At 38.6% G+C, this 20,036-nt stretch overlaps 1 protein-coding gene and 1 pseudogene across 1 annotated transcript in view; both read right to left on the reverse strand.

Annotated features, from left to right (window-relative positions):
• Positions 1-20,036, reverse strand: part of SYNPR (synaptoporin) — a 295,671-nt gene that overhangs the window by 176,574 nt on the left and 99,061 nt on the right. The gene's annotated exons all lie outside the window — the stretch shown is intronic.
• On the reverse strand, positions 9,004-9,431 carry LOC129521362 (40S ribosomal protein S25-like; annotated as a pseudogene).

Consider the following 20,036-nt stretch of genomic DNA (forward strand, 5'->3'; position numbering starts at 1 on the left):
ATGCTCAAAACTTTGCTATCTTGTTCAGCTTCTCTTCGGTGGTGAGCCTCAGCCTATTCGCTTTGGCCATCACAACTGAACTGACATATCTTGAGCAATCTAGTCTATTATTCTGTTTGAGATAGACCGGACTTAGAACCTGAGAGATTTTTAAAAACAACTTTAAGCTATTCTAGAAATCTCTATTTAAGATACTAGAATGGAGGATTTCAAAGCACAAACTCTGAAATCCAAGGATCTGGGTTTGAAACCTGTCTCCATCATTTAATTAAGTGACGTGTCATTTCTACTCAAATTTTATTTACTAAAGCAAGTTACATGGATACACTTACTTTTGGGCAGCAGTGCTCAAAAGAAGAGCTAGAATTACATGATAAATAACACAAATGATGGTCTCAACCTTTCTGAATCTGTTTCCTCATTTGTAAAATAAGGAAATAATAGTCTCTCTCCTTCACAGGATTGTTGTGAAGACTGAATAAGACCTATATGATAAATGCCCAATACATATCTAAGGAATCATATTTAAACTTTGGGAAACTTAAAAGGCACATTATGGTATGAAGAACAAGTGCATATCAGGAAAACCTCACCACTACGGTCCTCACTTAACGTCTTCATAGAAGCAGCAAGAGGGCAGATCCAAGGATCAATGTCAGCAATAAGTCAAAGGTAAGAGTTTGCTGAAACTTGAAAGTGGAAGCCCACATGAATGAATGTGCTATAGTAAGATATGATCTTAAAGCATCAATCTTTGTGCTTTTCTTTCCTTCCTTATGACCCTTCCTCCTGTCAGTCACAGAACATTGCCTCAAGGAGCACTGGTGTGATTACAGCAGAAATATAAAGAGAACAACAAAAAAATCGATGTTTAGTTTTTCTGAATTCCAAAATACGTTCTTGAAGCCCACATCAAAAATAATAGCTTCAAAAGCCCTAGCTTTTGATACATAAGGAGTTTTGCTGAGAGAAGAAAAGGCTTTTGAGAATCAAAATGGAAGGCCCTGAGGAATGCATGAGAGATATAGGATGTATATTATAACCATATGGGAATAAGAGGAATGAAAGCTGTAGATCGATTGATCTTGAGAGAGACAAGACAAGGGTCATATGACTTTGAGGGGTAGGAAAGAGGAGAGTAAGGAGGCTCAAAAATCCTGGGGAAGGTGGATGAGGTTAGGGAGAAAAGACCTCTCACAAAGAGAAGTGGAAGGCAGAGTCAGCACAGAGGCTACAAAGGATCTCTGTGGGAAGTCAAAGGGAAGCCAAGCCAAAACCTTTGGACTTTCGTTGCCATTCAGATGAGCATTATGTTGCCATTCTGAAAAGACAAGTGGGCACTTTTCTTTTTCTTTCTTTCTTTCTTTCTTTCTTTCTTTCTTTCTTTCTTTCTTCTTTCTTTCTTTCTTTCTTTCTTTCTTTCTTTCTTTCTTTCTTTCTTTCTGATTTTATTTATTTATTTGAGAGAATGTGAGAGAGAGAGCACAAGCAGGGAGAGCTGGCCAAGTTGAAGGAGAAGCAGGTCCCTGCTCGGCAGGGGAGGTGGGGAGCTTGATCCCAGGACCCTGGGATCATAACCTGAGCCAAAGGCAGATGCTTAACCAACTGAGCCACCCAGACACCCCAAGCTGTCCAGTTTTCCAAAGACTCTTGTGAATCAATCAATAGAAAGATGCCCTTAGTATGTCCATTACCTTTGCTGAGCCCCAACCCACGTGGACATTCTTACTCTCTTCAAATGAACATGGGTACTCTGATCTTCTGAAAGACAGGCCATGAATGTCAAAATAGTGGTGTTAAAAGAGAGCCCTTGCATCTATATTTGGGTGGGAAAATGGAGATATCCATTCTGGGTTACAGTCTAACTCCTGAGTAGCTTTTCTACTCACTCCATTTGTTTTGCTCCCCAGTAAGACTAGACTGCTCAATTCTGGATTTGTCTCACAAGGAATGATTTCTGCATGTATATTCCTTTTCTTTCTTCAGCAAAGATATCTTTGGGAAATTTTATAAGATTGCAAAGTGGGGCATTTCACTTGTAGGTTATTAATGCTTATAGATAAGTAACTGCTAAAACTATGCTGACTATATGTCAAGCCCTAGTAAGCAGTTTAAGTGGACTATCTTACAACAGTATTTCCTCCATTTTATAGGTGAGAAAATTGAAGTCAAGAGTACTAAATGTCAAGGATGTAGCCATAGCTAGAATGATTTGGACAGAGACAGTCTAAGCTTAGCAGCCACAGGCCTGACCACTGGACTACAGTGACCTCTTATTTATTGTTAAGATTTTTAAAATTTATTTGAAAGAGAGAAAGAGAAAGAGTGTGGGAGGGAGAGGGAGAGAGAGAATCCTCAAGCATACTCCCTGCTGAGTGCAAAGTCTAAGGCAAGGTTCTACCCCAGGACCCCGAGATCATGACCTGAGCTGAAACCAAGAGCCAGCCGCTAAACCATATCATACCTCTTTATTTTTTATTTTTATTTTTTTGTCTTTTTTTTTCGTACCTCTTTAAAATACAGGAATAAGTTGCTCATGACTCTTGCTATCCTTCCTTCATTCAAGCAATTTTTTGGAAGGCTTGCTATAAATTAGTCACTGTGTTAATCACAGGGATAGAGAAATCAATTGGGCACAGCATTAATACTCTTGAGACACTCTGGGTCTATACTGTAATGGTTCATTACTGCCACAGCCCTAAACTGTTCCTGTGATTTCTCCATGGAAAACTGAAATGCAGTGGAAATAACTCTGTGCAAGCTTTACCACCAGGTACATGTGGGACTCTCAGTAAGTAAATAAATCACTCAAACTGCCTGTGCTTTGTGACTTGTTACATATTTCTAGTCCTCCAGTGATAAGATCCTGGGACTAGGGCAGGTGCACTGTGAATCTAATGTATAATCTATTCCAAGAAAATTCAGAGGCAAGCTAACATTCCTTGGAGTCTCAATTAATCAACATGGACTGATCTGTGAGAATCCAAATGGCACCAGATCACTTCTACCAGCAGTAAAAATATCTAGGGTGGAACTTATGTTCTGGTCCTGACTTCTAATTGTTGTGGAGTTCAAAGTGGGGCACTAAAGTTAATAGAAAAAACCCTCCTGCTATCAAGGAACTTGGCAATGACGTGAAGAGACCTCTGTTATTCTAATGAGACCTGCTTGTAAGATTGCTTTGCTCCAAATTCTATACTCGGTAAAGTTTTCCTTCTTCTTTCCCACTTTCTGAGTCCTTGTTTCTTTCTGTCTGAATGTCTATTTGCGTGCATCGCTGTCTTGGTTTCCTCTTCGAGGGGCAGCAATTTCCTCTAGAAGGAGAACCAGAGCCAGGCTGGGCACTGCCTTGTCCTAAGGGAATGAGCTTGGACATACAGCTAAAATCTCTTTCACTCTTAGTTCTGAATTCATCAAATGGAACCACGACACCTGCATCCTAGAGTTGTTTGGAAGATTCAAATTAATACATCCCCTGAATCTAGCACAGTGAGGAGTAAAAATAGAGCACCTCGTAGAATACGTGGTATAGTAAAGGTATGATGGGATATCTAGCCCATGCTTGTTCTATTATTTGATTTCTTCCTTCTTTTTTCTCTTTCTTCTTCCAAACCTATGTTTTCTCTACAGCAAAATGAGAAAATCTCACTGAAAACTCAGGGATATTGATCCTGACAAGAGTACACTGGGTATTATTGGTGGTAAAAAGCTACTCTCTTAACCTACGTACCTCAAGACTCGCACATTATACAAATCTCATTATCGTCTCTGATATTCACTTCCAGCAAGAGCCTGGGCTCTGGAATCAGACTGTCAGTGCCCAAATCCCAGCTTTGCCACCCACTAGTAGGGTGATCCCAGGAAAGAAATTCAACTTCTTAGATCCTATTTTCATTCTATAAGGTAGGAAAAATAGAATTACTATTATCTAGTTCATAGTGGTAGTGTGAAGATTGAAAGGGAGGTACCAACCAAGTGCCTGTCATAGGGTAAATGTCCAATAAGTGCTATTATCTGGATTGCTGTTATTGTTATGGGAACCAGCACACTGAACTGTTCTCCAGTAATATAGAATTGAAGCTACAGTAAATGAAACTTTATAGACTCTATTGCTGAACCTTCCTTTCAAATCCATTTATTCTTTTCTATCCCTTAGCACAAGCCACCCCTATCTCTTACTGAGAATCCTGCCTAACTAAATAGCCTAACTGTTCTCCCTGCTGCCAGCCTTGGTCCTCTAAACCACTCTCCACCTGGCAGGCTGAAGGATGCTTCCCAGGTTAATCTAATCATCTCACTCTCTTGCTCAACACCCTTAATCGCTCTTAAGAAAAAGTCCTTTAACATCATCCACAGGCCCTGAACTTACCTAGACTCAATATTAAACATATCTACAGCCTCAACACTAATTATAGCCTCCTCTGTCCTGCAGGATCTAGCCACATAGAACTGTTTTCACTTCTTTGAACATATGCTGCACTCTTTGCCTTCAGCACTCTGCTTTTGCTATTCACTCTTGTCTTACCTCTGCATCTGGTACCACCTTCCTATCAATTTATAGGACATTTCTTCTGGGGAGGTTTGCCTAACCCATGTTGCATACTTTCCAAGTGATCTCTCAGCTTCATGAATTTCTTCTGCTAGGCCAACCATTACATTGTTTGCTATTTGCCCATTGACTTCTGAAGCCCTCCTCTAGATGGTTATACACAGGGCCAGGGCCTATCTTGTTCTTCATTTCTCAGCTGGCAGGGGTAGAGACAAAGAGCACCTGGGCTGCGGTAGTTGAAGTAGGGAGCTAATTATACTGATGAGATAGGGAACTACTTACTACTTACACTGAGGGAAATATGTCTTTTTCCTTAGGATTGTCACCAAATAATATGGGTTACTGCCCAATCATCTGTCACGATATGCGACACATGGTAGGTGCTCAACTAAATAAATGTCAGTACATTCATCTACACTGCTGGCTTATAAATTAGGATTACAAAGAGTTAGTGCAATGCCTTTCCCTTCTGTAGATTTTTAAATTGTGGCTTGAGAGGGCAGGTTAATCTTGTCTTATCCCCAAGATTTGCATGGCATATGTTAAATATATGGAGCAGATGCTCCATTTAAAAGAATCAAGTGACTTCTTTTTTAATAAAAAGGAAGGACACTTCAATATAAAAAATAAGATAAATATCTTCTTAAATATTAATACACCAAATTGTGGTTTTATTTTATAATAAATTCAATAAAAATTTCTTATGAGGTAGGTGATCATACAAGTTACTACAGTACCAGAATCCCTATGGTAGATAAAAACATGTAATTAAAATATCATTATAATGATAGGTTTAGAAAAACTGTGATCTGACCCATTTCTAAGAAAAATAAGAAAGATAGAGCCTAAAACAGTCCAGTGAAATTGTAAGGTAAAGATTTAGGATAACTAGTTTTCTTTTAAATACGGGATCCTGTCTCAATAACTTTTTTTCATGATTTTCCTCAACATATACTAGATACCTCACGTGTGACTATTATCATTGTTATAGTTCTTTGTAAAGAAATCTATTTTACTATAATTCTATTCACTGTAATTTCCTTAGTAACATGCTGCTTTTTCTTTTAAAAAACTATTAAAATGTCATTCACATCACAGTCTAGATGTGGCTCCAGCTATTCCCAATAGCTATTCAAAAAACATAATCACCATAATTACTGTTGACATCTAATTAACATTCAGCTTCCTTTCTACAGCATCTACAGCTGGACAAACCATCTATTCCAGGATAAAAACTAATGCTCTGTTGCCTTTTCTTAAAAAAATAAAACAAACCAGGATGCTAAACACCTGGGCTCACTGTTTTTGTTCCCCTATAAATGGTAGTTAGAGATAGGACAGCTACCATGAACACCTTTCTAAATACTGCCAACTGATAAACTGGACCTGGTCATAAGAAATTAAATCTATCCAATGGTTTAGGGGATTGCTGATGTTAATCTGCAATCTAAGAGTTTTATTGATTAAGGATGACTTTCAGAGTTTGCTAATGCATAGTTTTTTGATGAGGTCTTCCTTGATCTGGCTCCTTTCTATATGACTTACTTCAACACTTGCCACCCTTGTCTTTGTTCTCTTTGCATGACAAATCCTGGACTCCTTCCAGCTTCCCAGCATCATGTTCTCTCTTGCCTTTAGGACTTCAGCCATGCCCCATTCTGTCTTCCTTCATCAGTGTGATGGTTACAGATGTAGGCTCTTATACTAGAACATCCACTTATTTCTACTCTCCATACTACGAGCAGTATGACCTTGAGCAAGTCAGCTTAGCCGGTGGTTACCTGTGCTTTCTCATTTGTTAAATATCCACTTCATGGGGTTATTATGAAAATTAAATGTATTAATATACACATTGAGATACATATTTATATATATCTATGTCTAAATGTTTATTCTTATGAACTCTTATCCTGGCCAGATTCCACTGGTCTCTCAATATTTGAGGCCATTTTTTTCTAGAAAGCCTTCCTTCATGATCCAGGACAGTATAGGTCACCATGCTGTGCATTCCCACAGGCCCCTATACTTTTTGCATTACCGTAACACTTATATGTCAAGTGTGTCATGCTTTATTCATTTGTACAACAAATATTTCTTGAGCTGATATTTGGTGCCAGGCATGGGGGATATGGCAATGGTCCTTGCTCCAGTAGAGCTCATATTCTCATAAGTGTTGGAGGTATGAAATAAGTATGTGCTCAAATTAAGAAAAATACAAAATTTAAATATTATGAAGAAAATGCAATGGTATAATAGGATAAGAGTATTTGAGGGGATGTACTACCTTTGGTTGGGTGGTCTCTGAAATAGTGACATTTGACCTAAGCCTTGTCTATCACAAAGGACTAGTCATACACAGATGAGACAAGAAAGTTCCAAGCCCAGGAAATAGCTAAAGCAAAGCTTGAAGGTGGAACTGACCTAAGCCTTGTGGCCACACTTGTCCTTTCTCATACAGTGGACATACAATCTACACCTCTACCCACCTCCTCTACTTGGAATTATCAGAATGGGAAAGAGTCTCCCCAGCTATGCCCACAGTCACAAGTAGGCCGGACTTTTTTTTCCTATTAAGGTTTTGCCATAAAGAAGGGTTAATAAATACAAAATGTTGAAAGAAGTTTCTAGAATCCTTCAGGGTTGTTAACATCATGGAAGCTGGATTATAAAGTTTGATTTTATTTTCAAAATGAGAAATGAAATTCATGTTGGATTTCTATTCTGTGATTTTTATCTTCTAGAGCAGTGGTTCTCAACTGGGAGTGATTCTATACATAACCTATCCTCCCACCCCCTGGGAACTTTGACTTTTTTTTTTTTTTTAAGAGAACACATTAGTAGCATGGGCGGGGGCAGGGGTGTAGAGAGAGAGGGAGAGAGAGAGAATCTTAAGCAGGTTTCGTGCCCACGTGGAGCCCAACTCGGGGCTCAATTTCATGAACCTGAGATCATGACCTGAGTCAAAATCAAGAGGATGCTTAACTAACTGAGCCACTCTGGTGCCCCGGAAATTTGACATTTTCTGATTGTCACAACTTACTGCCTGTGACTGGCTACTGGTGTTTAGAGTGTAAGATGCTGCTAAACATCCCATAACTCACAGGACAGCTCCCACAACAAAGAAGTGTCTAAGCCCAAAACGCCAATGTTTTCTGATCTGGAAAATGGTCTTTTTAAAATCCTTCCTTCCCAGTTCTGACTCCAACTAGAACAGTAGGGGTTCTTTCCTTTGCAATAGTTTCCTTCCTTTATAAACAGATAGGCTTGAAATTATGAAATTAAGGATGAACAGCAGGGGCCTCTTTGTCTCAAGGGAGCAATGTATGTCTCTGAGAGTCAGTATACTGGAGAATATCTTGTCTCCTTTGCCAAAGGCACTGCTTTCTTCATATCCTACTGGCCAAGAATTTCTCAACTCTTAGAGACTGATCCTACAGAGGGCAAATAAAGCTTATCCTGCACTACAGCTCTTATTCATTGGCAGCAGTTGTTTGGAGCACCATTTGGATGCCCATGATCCAACATTGCCCAAAGCAACGTTCAGTTGACTAGAGATGTGCACCATGAATACAGGATCAGTACCACGTATGTGCTATTCCTTCATGATAGAATGGCTACTAAGTCTTTTGTTCTGCTATCAACCTAATTCTACAGTTTGCTTTCTACTGTGGGCTAGACGTATGACTTTCTAAAAAGTTCACAGTTAATGATAGTCAAACTATGCACAGACAACCGGGGCAAGCCAGTGTTTAGGTAACTAGGTTTTATTGTGTTTTCTCCCTCAAAGGCCTGACCACCATTGGCCTGTGGTTTGAATAGCACTTCCTAGCCTCACCTTGATACAGTTCTAGTTGGTGGTTAACAGTGGGCATTGCCATCTTTTTTCTTCTTACTTGTAATTGACTATAGCATTGCATGCTCTAAACTAAATGGCTCTCATCAAGCTTTTATTTGATTCATGGCTAGTCTGTTGAGTGCACACCTGTAGGCCACTCATCAGCAAATCCAATTATCTTCTCAGTGCTTCTTTTGCCATTTCACTTGTAGTTCCCCTCATAGATTTCCTCATAATACTTTTATGAGTGCATGAATTCCATCTCTCTATCTCCCTTCCTTTTATGCACCTGCATTATAGTTTTCAAAGCTCTGTAGGTTTTATGAACCTCACCCTCTTACACTGGGGCCTCTTAGCATCATAATTAAACCTTTTGTGTGTATTATATCTAGTTCCTGTACCTCCACCTGGATTCTGCCATTGGTTGCTCTAATGCCAATTTTGCTTTGCTTCTGGACAATCTCAGAGGATCTTCCATCACATATATCAAGCCATTCTGTTTTGATACAGCTCTTACACTCATTGGCCCTAGTTCTTTTCCTTGGTCATACCAAATGAATCTAAACTTACTCTTCATGACATTTCAAGTTGGCATTTCCTCCTTTTGTGTTTATTTTTTTTCATTTAATAAAGTTTTATTTCCTGAAATGTGCAGTTGGTGGGATCTTGTTCATGCATCTTCACTGGCAGCTGGGGCATCTCCACCTTTGGTGTTTCTGGTGTAAATTACTTGAGCTCTGTGCTTTGAAACCAGTTTAATAAGTCCTTTACTGAGGAGCCCCTGAAGAGCTGCCCTGGCCAAAGAACCTCAAATCTTCAGTCTCTCAGAGACAATAGCTGGAGTTATAAGCTTATAGTTGGGAACCCCCTTATAGAGTTTGTCATATGTCGCTTTGTCGAAGACACCAGATTATTGAACTTGTTTCGAACTTTGCCTTTGGACCACTTCTTCTTTTTGGCCTTGCCCCCAGATTTGTTCACTGGGTCTTTGTCCTTTTTGGCTGACTTTCTGGCATCTTTCTTCTTCTTGTTGTCCTTGGGCAGCATAGCAAACCTCGGAGAGCAACAGCCACCCCTCTATTTTGTTTTTATTGACTGTTCTGCTTCCACTTCCACTTCCCCTTCCTATAGCATTTTATTTTGGGAAATTACCCAACTATTTTCATTGAAGGAAATTACTTTATTTTGGGGAACTACCTCTCCCCCATTTTGTTCAATTCAATGATCACGTAATCTAGTATTTGCCCATGGTGTTTTTAAAATTTGTTGACACTCTTACTTTTGAATAGTAGAGCTAATTCTCCTCTCCTTAAGTGTGGACTAAATTTACTTTCTTCAAAGGAACAGAATGTTGCAACAGTGATAGTGTGTGATTTCCCAGGCTAACCCCCAAAAAACATTGTGGCTTCCTCCTTGATCTATCTCTTGGGAACATCTTGCTGTGGGGAATGCCAAGTACCGTGTAATAAGGACACACTAGCAGCCTTATAGGTAAATCTACATGGCAAGAAAATGAGGTATTTTGCCAACAGACAGCTCCAACTTGCCATCCATGTGAGTAAACCATCTTAGAAGTGAATTATCTAGACCTCCAGGTAATTGCAGCCTGCCTGATATCTTGACTGTGGCCTTACATGAAAATCCATAAGTCAGACCCTCCCAGCTAAACTGCTTCTGGATTCCTGACCCAAAGAAACTGTATGGAATAATTAACACTTACTATTACATTAAGCCTTTAATTTTGGGGGCAATTTGTTAGGCAGCAATCGATAACTAATATCCTGTAAGAAAACAAGCTATTTTGCTGTGAAAGAGCCCCCACAATCTTATCTGCATGTAAATTTTAACATTCTTTTCTTTATACAACTGCAGGTCAGCTGGGATGGCTCTGTTCTTCTTGGCTGAGTTTATCTATCCCTCTACAGAATGAGTTGAGGGTTGGCTCAGCTATATAGTTCTGCTTCATGTGACTCTCATTTCCACTGAACTACAGAGGTGGTTTAGACATTTTCTTCTCATAGACAGAGGCATCAAAGAACAAGCATAAATATGGGAAGCCTTTTAAGGCCTAGACTAGGAACTAACATGCTTTCACTTCTACCTCATTCAATTGACATAGTTTACATAGTTGAATGCAAATTCAAGATGCAGAAATATATCCTTTAGTGACAGGAACTATAAAATCACATGGCAAAGACTATGGAAGTAGAATTCTGTTATTGGGAGGCAGTAAAGCATTGGCATGATAATCTAGTCTACCACAGCCAGATCCTCTATACTCTGTAATAGCAGACACTTTGACCTAATCAGATGGCCCCCTCAGGCTCTGAATCTCAAGTTGAATGATGCAAGGTTGGAGAAGCTTCCATTCATTCCAGCTGTAGGTCCTGGTGAAGCTTTTCCTACCATGAAAGCAGTCATTTCTGCTTATTTCCTAGCCTGGGTCTCCAGGCCTTTCAAACATTCATCATGGGATGTGGTTTTGATTGGCTCATCAGTTAGATGCTATCATCTGATAGGTTCCTCGGAAAGTATACTATAAAGTCGTCAGTATCAAATATAGCTCTTCATGCATGTTGGAAGTAACAGAGAATAAAGAGGGCTTATCTCTTTGTCATAGAGATCATGCTTTTGTTAATAGCATCTAAGATTCCATTTGCTTTACCTACGAACTCAGAATCTTTTTTTTAAAGACACTGTTCTTTGACTCATCCTCTATTTATGCAGTCACTTTGTCATTTTCAAGTTGAAGTCCTTCTTGGTCTTGGAGTTGATTTCATTTACAGAAGCTGAAGAACAATCAAACCAGCGGTGAGTCATGCTCCCAGAACCAAATTGGTCACTTGATCATTTTGTAACCCATGTTTAAAACAACAACAACAAAAACCAAACAGCAACAAAAAAAGAAATCCTTTCACCCCTCCTCTTTGTCCTGCCCTCTTGGAACAATAAAAAGCATCTCCCTCCTCTGTCCATCTCCAAGGATAATTGGAGATTCTGTTTTCTATTATGTTTGGAGTATGTTGCACACACCAGAATAATTTCTTTTCTGAAGCTATCTGAATGCCTGTCTCAATGCCACTTTTTATTTTCTTCAAGGACAACCTTGGGGCACAGAAAAAGAAAGAATTTATTAATTCTAATATCTATTGAACACTGTTCATGGGACATTATTATATTTGGGGGAAAGTGATCATCTTCCTCAGAGGAGAAAAGAGTTTTTGTAAAGAAGATAACGGACTTATTCAGTCATACAGCTAGTCAGTGACAGCTTGGATTGAAACCTAAATCTGCCTAATTCTCAGTCTTTATTCTACACCATGGTAGATGGCCCAGTATTGACTCAGCTTCTGATATCACAGATCTTCAGAACTAGTAAGACATTAGGATTTGCTGAAAGCAGTGATTTCGTTACTGTGATCTTCTGGGTATAAGAATTCCTCAAAGGTGCCTCAGAAGCTGCCATAAATGGAGAGTGAGAGGGATTGGAATGAGAGAAAGGAAGGGAGGGAATAAGTGAAATGGAATCCAGGTATGTAGCACTTTGGGCCTTCTATTCTATTCTATTTTAGCCAGAGCATCTCTATTTCTGTTTTATATATCAGAGTCCTGATTAAGATCATTTTAAAGGGTTCCACTGCATTAATGAGTTTAAAAGCTATAAATTTGAAGCAACTCCCTCATTTCCCAGATCTATGATTCTGGAGAGAGTTTAGATGGTTGGCTCCAGGAACCAGTCAAAAGCAGTGCCAAGACTACACCCAGATACTTCAGCACCCAATAGGTCACTTTCTCTTCTCTCTCTCCTTTAAAGTCTTCAAGAACTAACCCACCCCACCATATTTTCCTCATCAATATTCCCACTATTCTAGTCCTAGAGAAGCCTGAAATAAATTATATGCAGAAAGTTCTCACAAGCATGAAATATTTAAATTTTACTGTTTGCCTTTTTGTCAGTTTTTGGGTATTGATGGTTCCCGGGCTGGAGGAAGATCTTAGCTCCTCCCTCATACATCCTTTCCAACTAACAACTTGATAGCCCAGAGACTTATCCAAAAGTGTTCTTGACATGTTAAGAAAAAAAGATGCTGTCAATGTAGGAACTGAATATGTTGGTTGAAAAAGAGGGGATGCCTGAACTAATATTGTTTCTGAAAGGGATACTGATTTAGGATGTCTCAGGAAGGAGTGATTGAAACCTTCTCCATCCCTAGACAAGGCGTATTGACTTACCCACAGAGCTGGTTTTATAATTTCTTTCCTCAAGCTTCACTCCCATAAAATTTGTTTCATCAAAAAGAGAGCTCTCAAAGTTTCATTTTTAGGCTAATAGCTTTTCTGAGAAAACAAAACAAAACAAAACCTTGAGGAGCCTTGCAACGTGATGAATTACTGAATTGAAGAGCTTTAGAGGATCCTTTCACAGAGAGGGCATAAGAGCCCCAAAATTAATTAATTGTGGAGCTGATGTCATACAAAGGACTGTCCAATGTGCAGGTGTGATCACCCCAACGATGTTAGGTATGCAATCAATGCATTAATAGTTGGCCCCTGTCTGGTGAGGAATTCTAGCACAGATGATTGGTTAGGTTTATGTGTTCCCTACCAGGTAGTAACTATCCTTATTAGTAAGGCTGCTTACTATGGACCAGGAACGGCTCTGAATGCTTTACATGTTTTCAGTCATTTAATCCTCACCAGAGATGAGGAAATAGAGGTAAAGAGAAGTTAATTAAGACACCAAGTTAAACTTTTACATAGATGCAATGCATTTCTAGGATTTTAATCATTGATGTTGTAAAACAGAAGAGATGTTCATCTCAACCATTAGCAAGAACAAACATTTTTTAAATCCCAAGAAATGATTTTGTACCCATATTAAATAAGAAAAAGAGAAAAAGAAGAAGGAAAAATTATTTAAAGTGCAACCCCTGATGCAGATAAAGTTATAGTGATAAAGCCACATACATTGAAAGAGATAATGTGTATATATAATACATAATAATGATGTATATACATACAATCATTGGTATATGTTAAACATTTAAAGCTTGTTATCTGTTATTGCTAGTTATTACTATTCTTACTTCACATGTAATAAAGAGACAGTACTCATGAGCTGTGTGAACTCAAGAAGCTTGCTTGGTCTCTCTCTAGTTTTCTGAATCTCATCATCTTCATCTGGCAATAGGTACAATTATGATACATACCACACAGAGTTGTTGTGAGGTTCAGATAAGATAATGTGTATAAAGTGCTTAGCACAACGCCTATCACACAGTAACCACTCACCATATGAGAGCTGGCCATTTTGTTACTGTTATAATAATTAAATAATTACTCTTTAATTATTATAGTTTTAAAATGTCATAACTATTTTGTTACTATTATAATTATTTGTTACTGTTATAATATATGTACTGCACGTATTTTGCCAGCAGCACTGAAAATTTGTGCCACCCTTCTGGAAACACGTCAAGATAAATTCACATACTACGAGTCACAAAGAGGCTTATTTCCACTTCTGAACATTTATTATAAGGAAATAACTCAAAGGATTCAAGAAGCAATGTGCAAATTGCCTTTAGCATTATCTCCAATAATCCTGTGTTTTAGAAAAGAAGGGTGGCCATCCAACAACTTTGAGTAATGTGGAATAATGATAATAGCCAATAATAATGTGGCTGGAGCCAGAAACCAGCACCCCATATGATATTCCCCTCAGAACTATTTAATGATCAGTGGTCAGACCCTGAAATAAGTCTGGTCTAGAGCTTTTTAAACCTATTATTACTCATCATGTGTGGGTTATAATAAATAGCACACTGCTTTTCACATGGTGGTATGGACTAGTAAATCCATATCTTGATGGATGCACCTATTTATACTGAAGATTTTATTAGATAAATTTTGCCCCATAAATACGAGATAGTTGCAAGCTTTTTCTGATGCTACTACTCAGAATTGTCTTAGAGGCTAATATTTGTTTTTGGCTAAAAAATTGTTTAAAGCATGATTATTTAAAGCATTTTTGTTTCTTTCAACATATTTCTATTGTCTCAGCTAAAATTCTGCAGAAGTAATTCTGAACAGAATGAGACTTGGTGTTTCAGCTTTATTTGGTTATATCTTGGCAGTGTGGCTTATAGTAATTTAACATACTTACTGCCCGGGGAAATCTGCGGAGCATTTTCTCTTTGGAAGAGAGCTGAATGGCCTTTTTGATCCAGAAAAGTTGAGAGTGGATTTGCTTTAAAGGTAAGAGATTTTGCCATATTAAAGGAAAAAATGCGCAGATACAATTGCCCAATTTTTTAAGAAAGCAAGAACAAAAGTTAAGTACACATAGAGGCTCATTAATATTGTCCTCGGGGACCAACCAGGAAATGCTCAATATGAACACAGCTTTCCAATGTTTCTAGTAATAATCTCTTGGATAGAGTTAAAACAAGATTTAATTTACATCAAAGTCTGAGAATGAGTAAGGTTAAAGCTAGACTCTAACAGTGAATTTTTTTAAAAAAGAAAGAACGAGCAGAAAATAGAATTATAAAATGAGTTGTATCAGGAAACAGCCTAAGAGAAGTTTAAGAGGCTTGTTTAAGGGATCCCTGGATGGCGCAGCAGTTTAGCGCCTGCCTTTGGCCCAGGGCACGATCCTGGAGACCCGGGATCGAATCCCACGTCCGGCTCCTGGTGCATGGAGCCTGCTTCTCCCTCTGCCTATGTCTCTGACTCTCTCTCTCTCTCTCTCTGTGTGACTATCATAAATAAATAAAAATTTAAAAAAAAGAGGCTAGTTCAAGTTTGCACAACCAGGAAAGGGGAAAAGGTAAGATTGGAATTCAGGTCTGTCCTATTCCAAAGCTCATTTGATTGGAAAAGTCTATCAGCAAAGAGACAAAAACAGTACCATTTACTATTCATTAAGCTAGCAAACATGAAATTTGGCTATAGTTCCAAGATGAGTGGGGAAACAGTCACTGTCTAACAGTGAAAGGAGTGAATATGAAATGAGCAGCTACTTTGTGGACCTGTGTACTCTGTGAACCAATAATTGTATTTCTTAGTATTTTATCTTAGAAACACACTCACATACATGCAGGAGATATGACATAAATGAGACTTTATTTTAGCCTTACCTACAATACAAAAAAGAAAGAAAGAAAGAAGAAAAGAAACAAAAGAAAAGAGAAAAAGAAAATAACCCCGGTATTCATCAGTAAGGAGATGGGTAAAATATATTTTGATGCATTTGATCCTGTTCAATTTCACACAACTTTTCCAAGGAGTGGTTTAGGTTTGTGTATAACCAACAAATAAAAATCCAAGACATATCTGTCAGTGATTCATGGTTGAATCCAAGTTGAAGAACAATGCATACAAAATTATATCATTTATGCTAGACTCCCAGGCATATTATTTAGTTTTCCAGGGCATACTCATGTATAGGAGTATAGGAAAGCATAAAAATTTATAGAAAAGGAAAAATAATGCATAGCAGAATCATTATATACTCACTACAGTGTTGGCCTCTAAGGAAGGAGAACAGATGGGAATTAGGGTATAAGTCAAGAAAAACTAAAATTTACTTATGATATTTTAGTATATTTTTCCCACATAAATGAAAAAATGGAATTTCTGACTCATAAACTCAATCATTAATTACTTCTATAAATAGAAGTTAAGAAAAATGAAAGAAAATGGAAAAAAAAAAAGAAAATGTTGTTTACTGAGTGAAAGCATCCCCCAATATGAAAATGGAGGCCTAGTTCATCACCACATTCCAGAAAAAGAAGTTACTGTGTGGCTGGATATTATGGTTGAACAATCAGGCACTTGAGGAATAACTGAGGTCCTGGGATGATCATCATAATACTGCTTTCCATTTGTTCAGTACTTTGCAGTTTTCAAAGTCCTTTCCCCATACATTATCTCCTAGATTCCCACAATAGTCTTATGAGGATGCAGCGGTATTCCCAAGATGATGCTCAAGAGTCCCGGAAAGATAACACATTTCCAAGATTCCACAAACAGATATATACATACATACAATACCATTTCTTCCAGGATCATGAGTAGCTAGATTTTAGGGGTCCTTTTGTGTATATGGCTATTCCTCCCGTGGCACAAATGGGTATGGAAAGTGGTCATTTGAAGAGTTCGTGTACAGTGGAGTAACCTGAGAACCTACTTGATTTTTGCCTCTGAAACCAGAGAGCAGTATCATTTCTGAAAAGTTGATTCTTACTGCCTGGAATTAGGTAATCTAATATTCCACTTTGCATCTACTAATGCAAGACCTTGAGAAGGAGGAATGTGTGGTACCATTTCTGGGACTGATTCTCATGTCTTCTCCATGATATATTGAACATTATTCAAATATTAATTATTAACCGTGCATTTTAGTTAGACAATAAAGTTGCTAGTCCTAATGGAGTTGGAGTTTACTTATAACATGAGTTCACACTTAGAAGTTTCTCTTCACTGTTCATGTCTAAAGAGGCAGCATAGTGTAGGAAAGGGCAAAAGGCATAGTCGTCAAGGGTCAAAGCACTAGAGTCAGGCAGACCTGAATTATTATTTTGCCTCTGCTACTTACAAGCCATGAAACTTTGCATACATAAAATTACTTCTATAAGTTTCAGCTTCCGGGATCCCTGGGTGGCGCAGCGGTTTGGCGCCTGCCTTTGGCCCGGGGCGCGATCCTGGAGACCCGGGATCGAATCCCACATCGGGCTTCCGGTGCATGGAGCCTGCTTCTCCCTCTGCCTGTGTCTCTGCCTCTCTCTCTCTCTGTGACTATCATAAATAAATAAAAATTTAAAAATATATATATAAGTTTCAGCTTCCTCATCTGTAAAATTTGGTTAGCCTGGGAGCTAAGAAAGTAGACTCTGAACCGATTTATCTTGATTCACATCTCACCTCTGCCACTATCTTCCTATGTAATTGTGGAGAAACTACTTAATCTTTCCTCACCTCACTTTTCTCATCTGCATGAGAGGTAATAGTTGTACCCACCTTAGTATTGTTGTAAGAGTTAGATGAGTTAATATGTATATATATATATATATATACATATTAACATATACATATATACATATACATATATGTATATATACATATATATAGTTGTGCCATAAATATATACATATATATGTTTTATATATACACATATATATATATATATATATATATATACACACATATAAAATGTGTGTGTCTCTGGCACAGTGTCATAACTGTTAGCAACTATTATTGCCCTTAACTTACTATGCAGCACATAGTAAGTCCTCAATAAATGACAATGGATGCTAATGGCGCTATTAATACTATTGGCCTACAGAAAGAATTTTTCAGATTCAGACAAACAGGAGGCCAGATTCCTCTGTCCAGGGAGAGGTGCAAAGTGATACTCAGTGGATGCCTATTACTTGAAGGACTAACAGATACAAATGTCCTCAGGAAGCCAGAACAAATGCCTGTACCAAACATATAGTCACAAAGACACGTTGGTGCAAGCTTCATGGACTTTTCATGTCACAGTTAGACAGAGTCTACAATGGCCTAGGTTGGGGCCCAGGAAGGGATTGAGAAGGGCAGGTCGGAGAGAGGAACTCCACTAAGACTATTTTTAAGCATGGCCAGAGCTCTGAATAGTGATGTAAACAATCCTTTTTTTTTTTTTTTTTGAAACAATTCTAAGAAGAGTCATCCCCATGTTTTCCCCCATAAATAGGCCAAAACATTATTATTAGAAGTTGGATTGTGATGAATCCAGTAAATCTCACTTTAATAATTAGTTAATCCATTCAAAAAATATTGAGGACTTGCTATGGCTCAGCACTATTCTTTTTTTTTTTTTTTTGGTATATTTTTTTATTGGAGTTCGATTTGCCAACATATAGTGTAACACCCAGTGCTCATCCTGTCAAGCGTCCCCCTCAGTGCCCGTCACCCAGTCACCCCATCCCCCACCCACATCCCCTTCTACTACCCCTTGTATATTTCCCAGAGTTAGGAGTCTCTCATGTTCCACCACCCTCACTGATATTTTCCACTCATTTTCTCTCCTTTCCCCTTTAATCCCTTTCACTATTTTTTATATTCCCCGAATGAATGAAACCATATAATGTTTGTCCTTCTCCAATTGACCTACTTCACTCAGCGTAATACCCTCCAGTTCCATCCACCTTGAAGCAAATGGTGGGTATTCATCATTTCTAATGGCTGAGTAATATTCCATTGTATACATAGACCACATCTTCTTTATCCATTCATCTTTCGATGGACACTGAGGCTCCTTCCACAGTTTGGCTATTGTGGACATTGCTGCTATAAACATTGGGGTGCAGGTGTCCCGGCGTTTCACTGCATCTGTATCTTTGGGGTAAATCCTCAGCAGTGCAATTGCTGGGTCGTAGGGCAGATCTACTTGTAACTCTTTGAGGAACCTCCACACAGTTTTCCAGAGTGGCTGCACCAGTTCACATTCCCACCAACAGTGCAGGAGGGTTCCCCTTTCTCCACATCCTCTCCAATATTTGTTGTTTCCTATCTTGTTAATTTTCCCCATTCTCACTGGTGTGAAGTGGTACCTTATCATGGTTTTGATTTGTATTTCCCTGATGGCTAGGGATGCGGAGCATTTTCTCATGTGCTTGTAGACCATGTCTATGTCTTCTTTGGTGAAATTTCTGTTCATGTCTTTTGCCCATTTCATGATTGGATTATTTGTTTCTTTGCTGTTGAGTCTAACAAGTTCTTTATAGATCTTGGATACTAGCCCTTTATCTGATAGGTCATTTGCAAATATCTTCTCTCATTCTGTAGGTTTTGTTGACTGTTTCTTTTGCTGCGCAGAAGTTTTTTATCTTGATTAAGTCCCAATAATTCATTTTTGCTTTTATTTCTCTTGCCTTCATAGATGTATCTTGCAAGAAGTTGCTGTGGCCAAGTTCAAAAAGGGTGTTGCCTGTGTTCTCTTCTAAGATTTTGAAGGATTCTTGTCTCACATTTAGATCTTTCATCCATTTTGAGTTTATCTTTGTGTGTGGTGTCAGAGGATGGTCTAGTTTCATTCTTCTGCACGTGGCTGTCCAATTTTCCCAGCACCATTTATTGAAGAGACTGTCCTTTTCCCAGTGGATGGTCTTTCCTGCTTTGTCGAATATTAGTTGACCATAGAGTTGAGGGCCCATTTCTGGGTTTTCTATTCTGTTCCATTGATCTATGTGTCTGTTTTTGTGCCAGTACCACACTGTCTTGATGATCACAGCTTTGTAATACAACTTGAAATCCGGCATTGTGATGTCCCTGGCTCTGGTTTTCTTTTTCAACATTCCCCTGGCTATTCGGGGTCTTTTCTGAATCCACACAAATCTTAAGATGATTTGTTCCAACTCTCTGAAGAAAGTCCATGGTATTTTGATAGGGATTTCATTGAGCCCAGCACTATTCTTAGTGCTCAGCATACAACCAGGAACGCAGTAGATACGATCACCAGCTTCCTGGTGCTGACAATCTAAACACAAGAAAGAGGAGACAGGACTCTGGGGGTGTAAGCGAGCTTCAGGGCATAAGGAAATCCAGGAGAGCAGAGAGAACTTCCAAGAAGAAGGAGGTCTTGGCTGAGTAGCTGGGAGAAGT

This window comes from Nyctereutes procyonoides, unplaced genomic scaffold (genome assembly GCF_905146905.1).
Source record: "Nyctereutes procyonoides isolate TBG_1078 unplaced genomic scaffold, NYPRO_anot_genome, whole genome shotgun sequence".
Taxonomy (NCBI): Eukaryota; Metazoa; Chordata; class Mammalia; order Carnivora; family Canidae; genus Nyctereutes; species Nyctereutes procyonoides.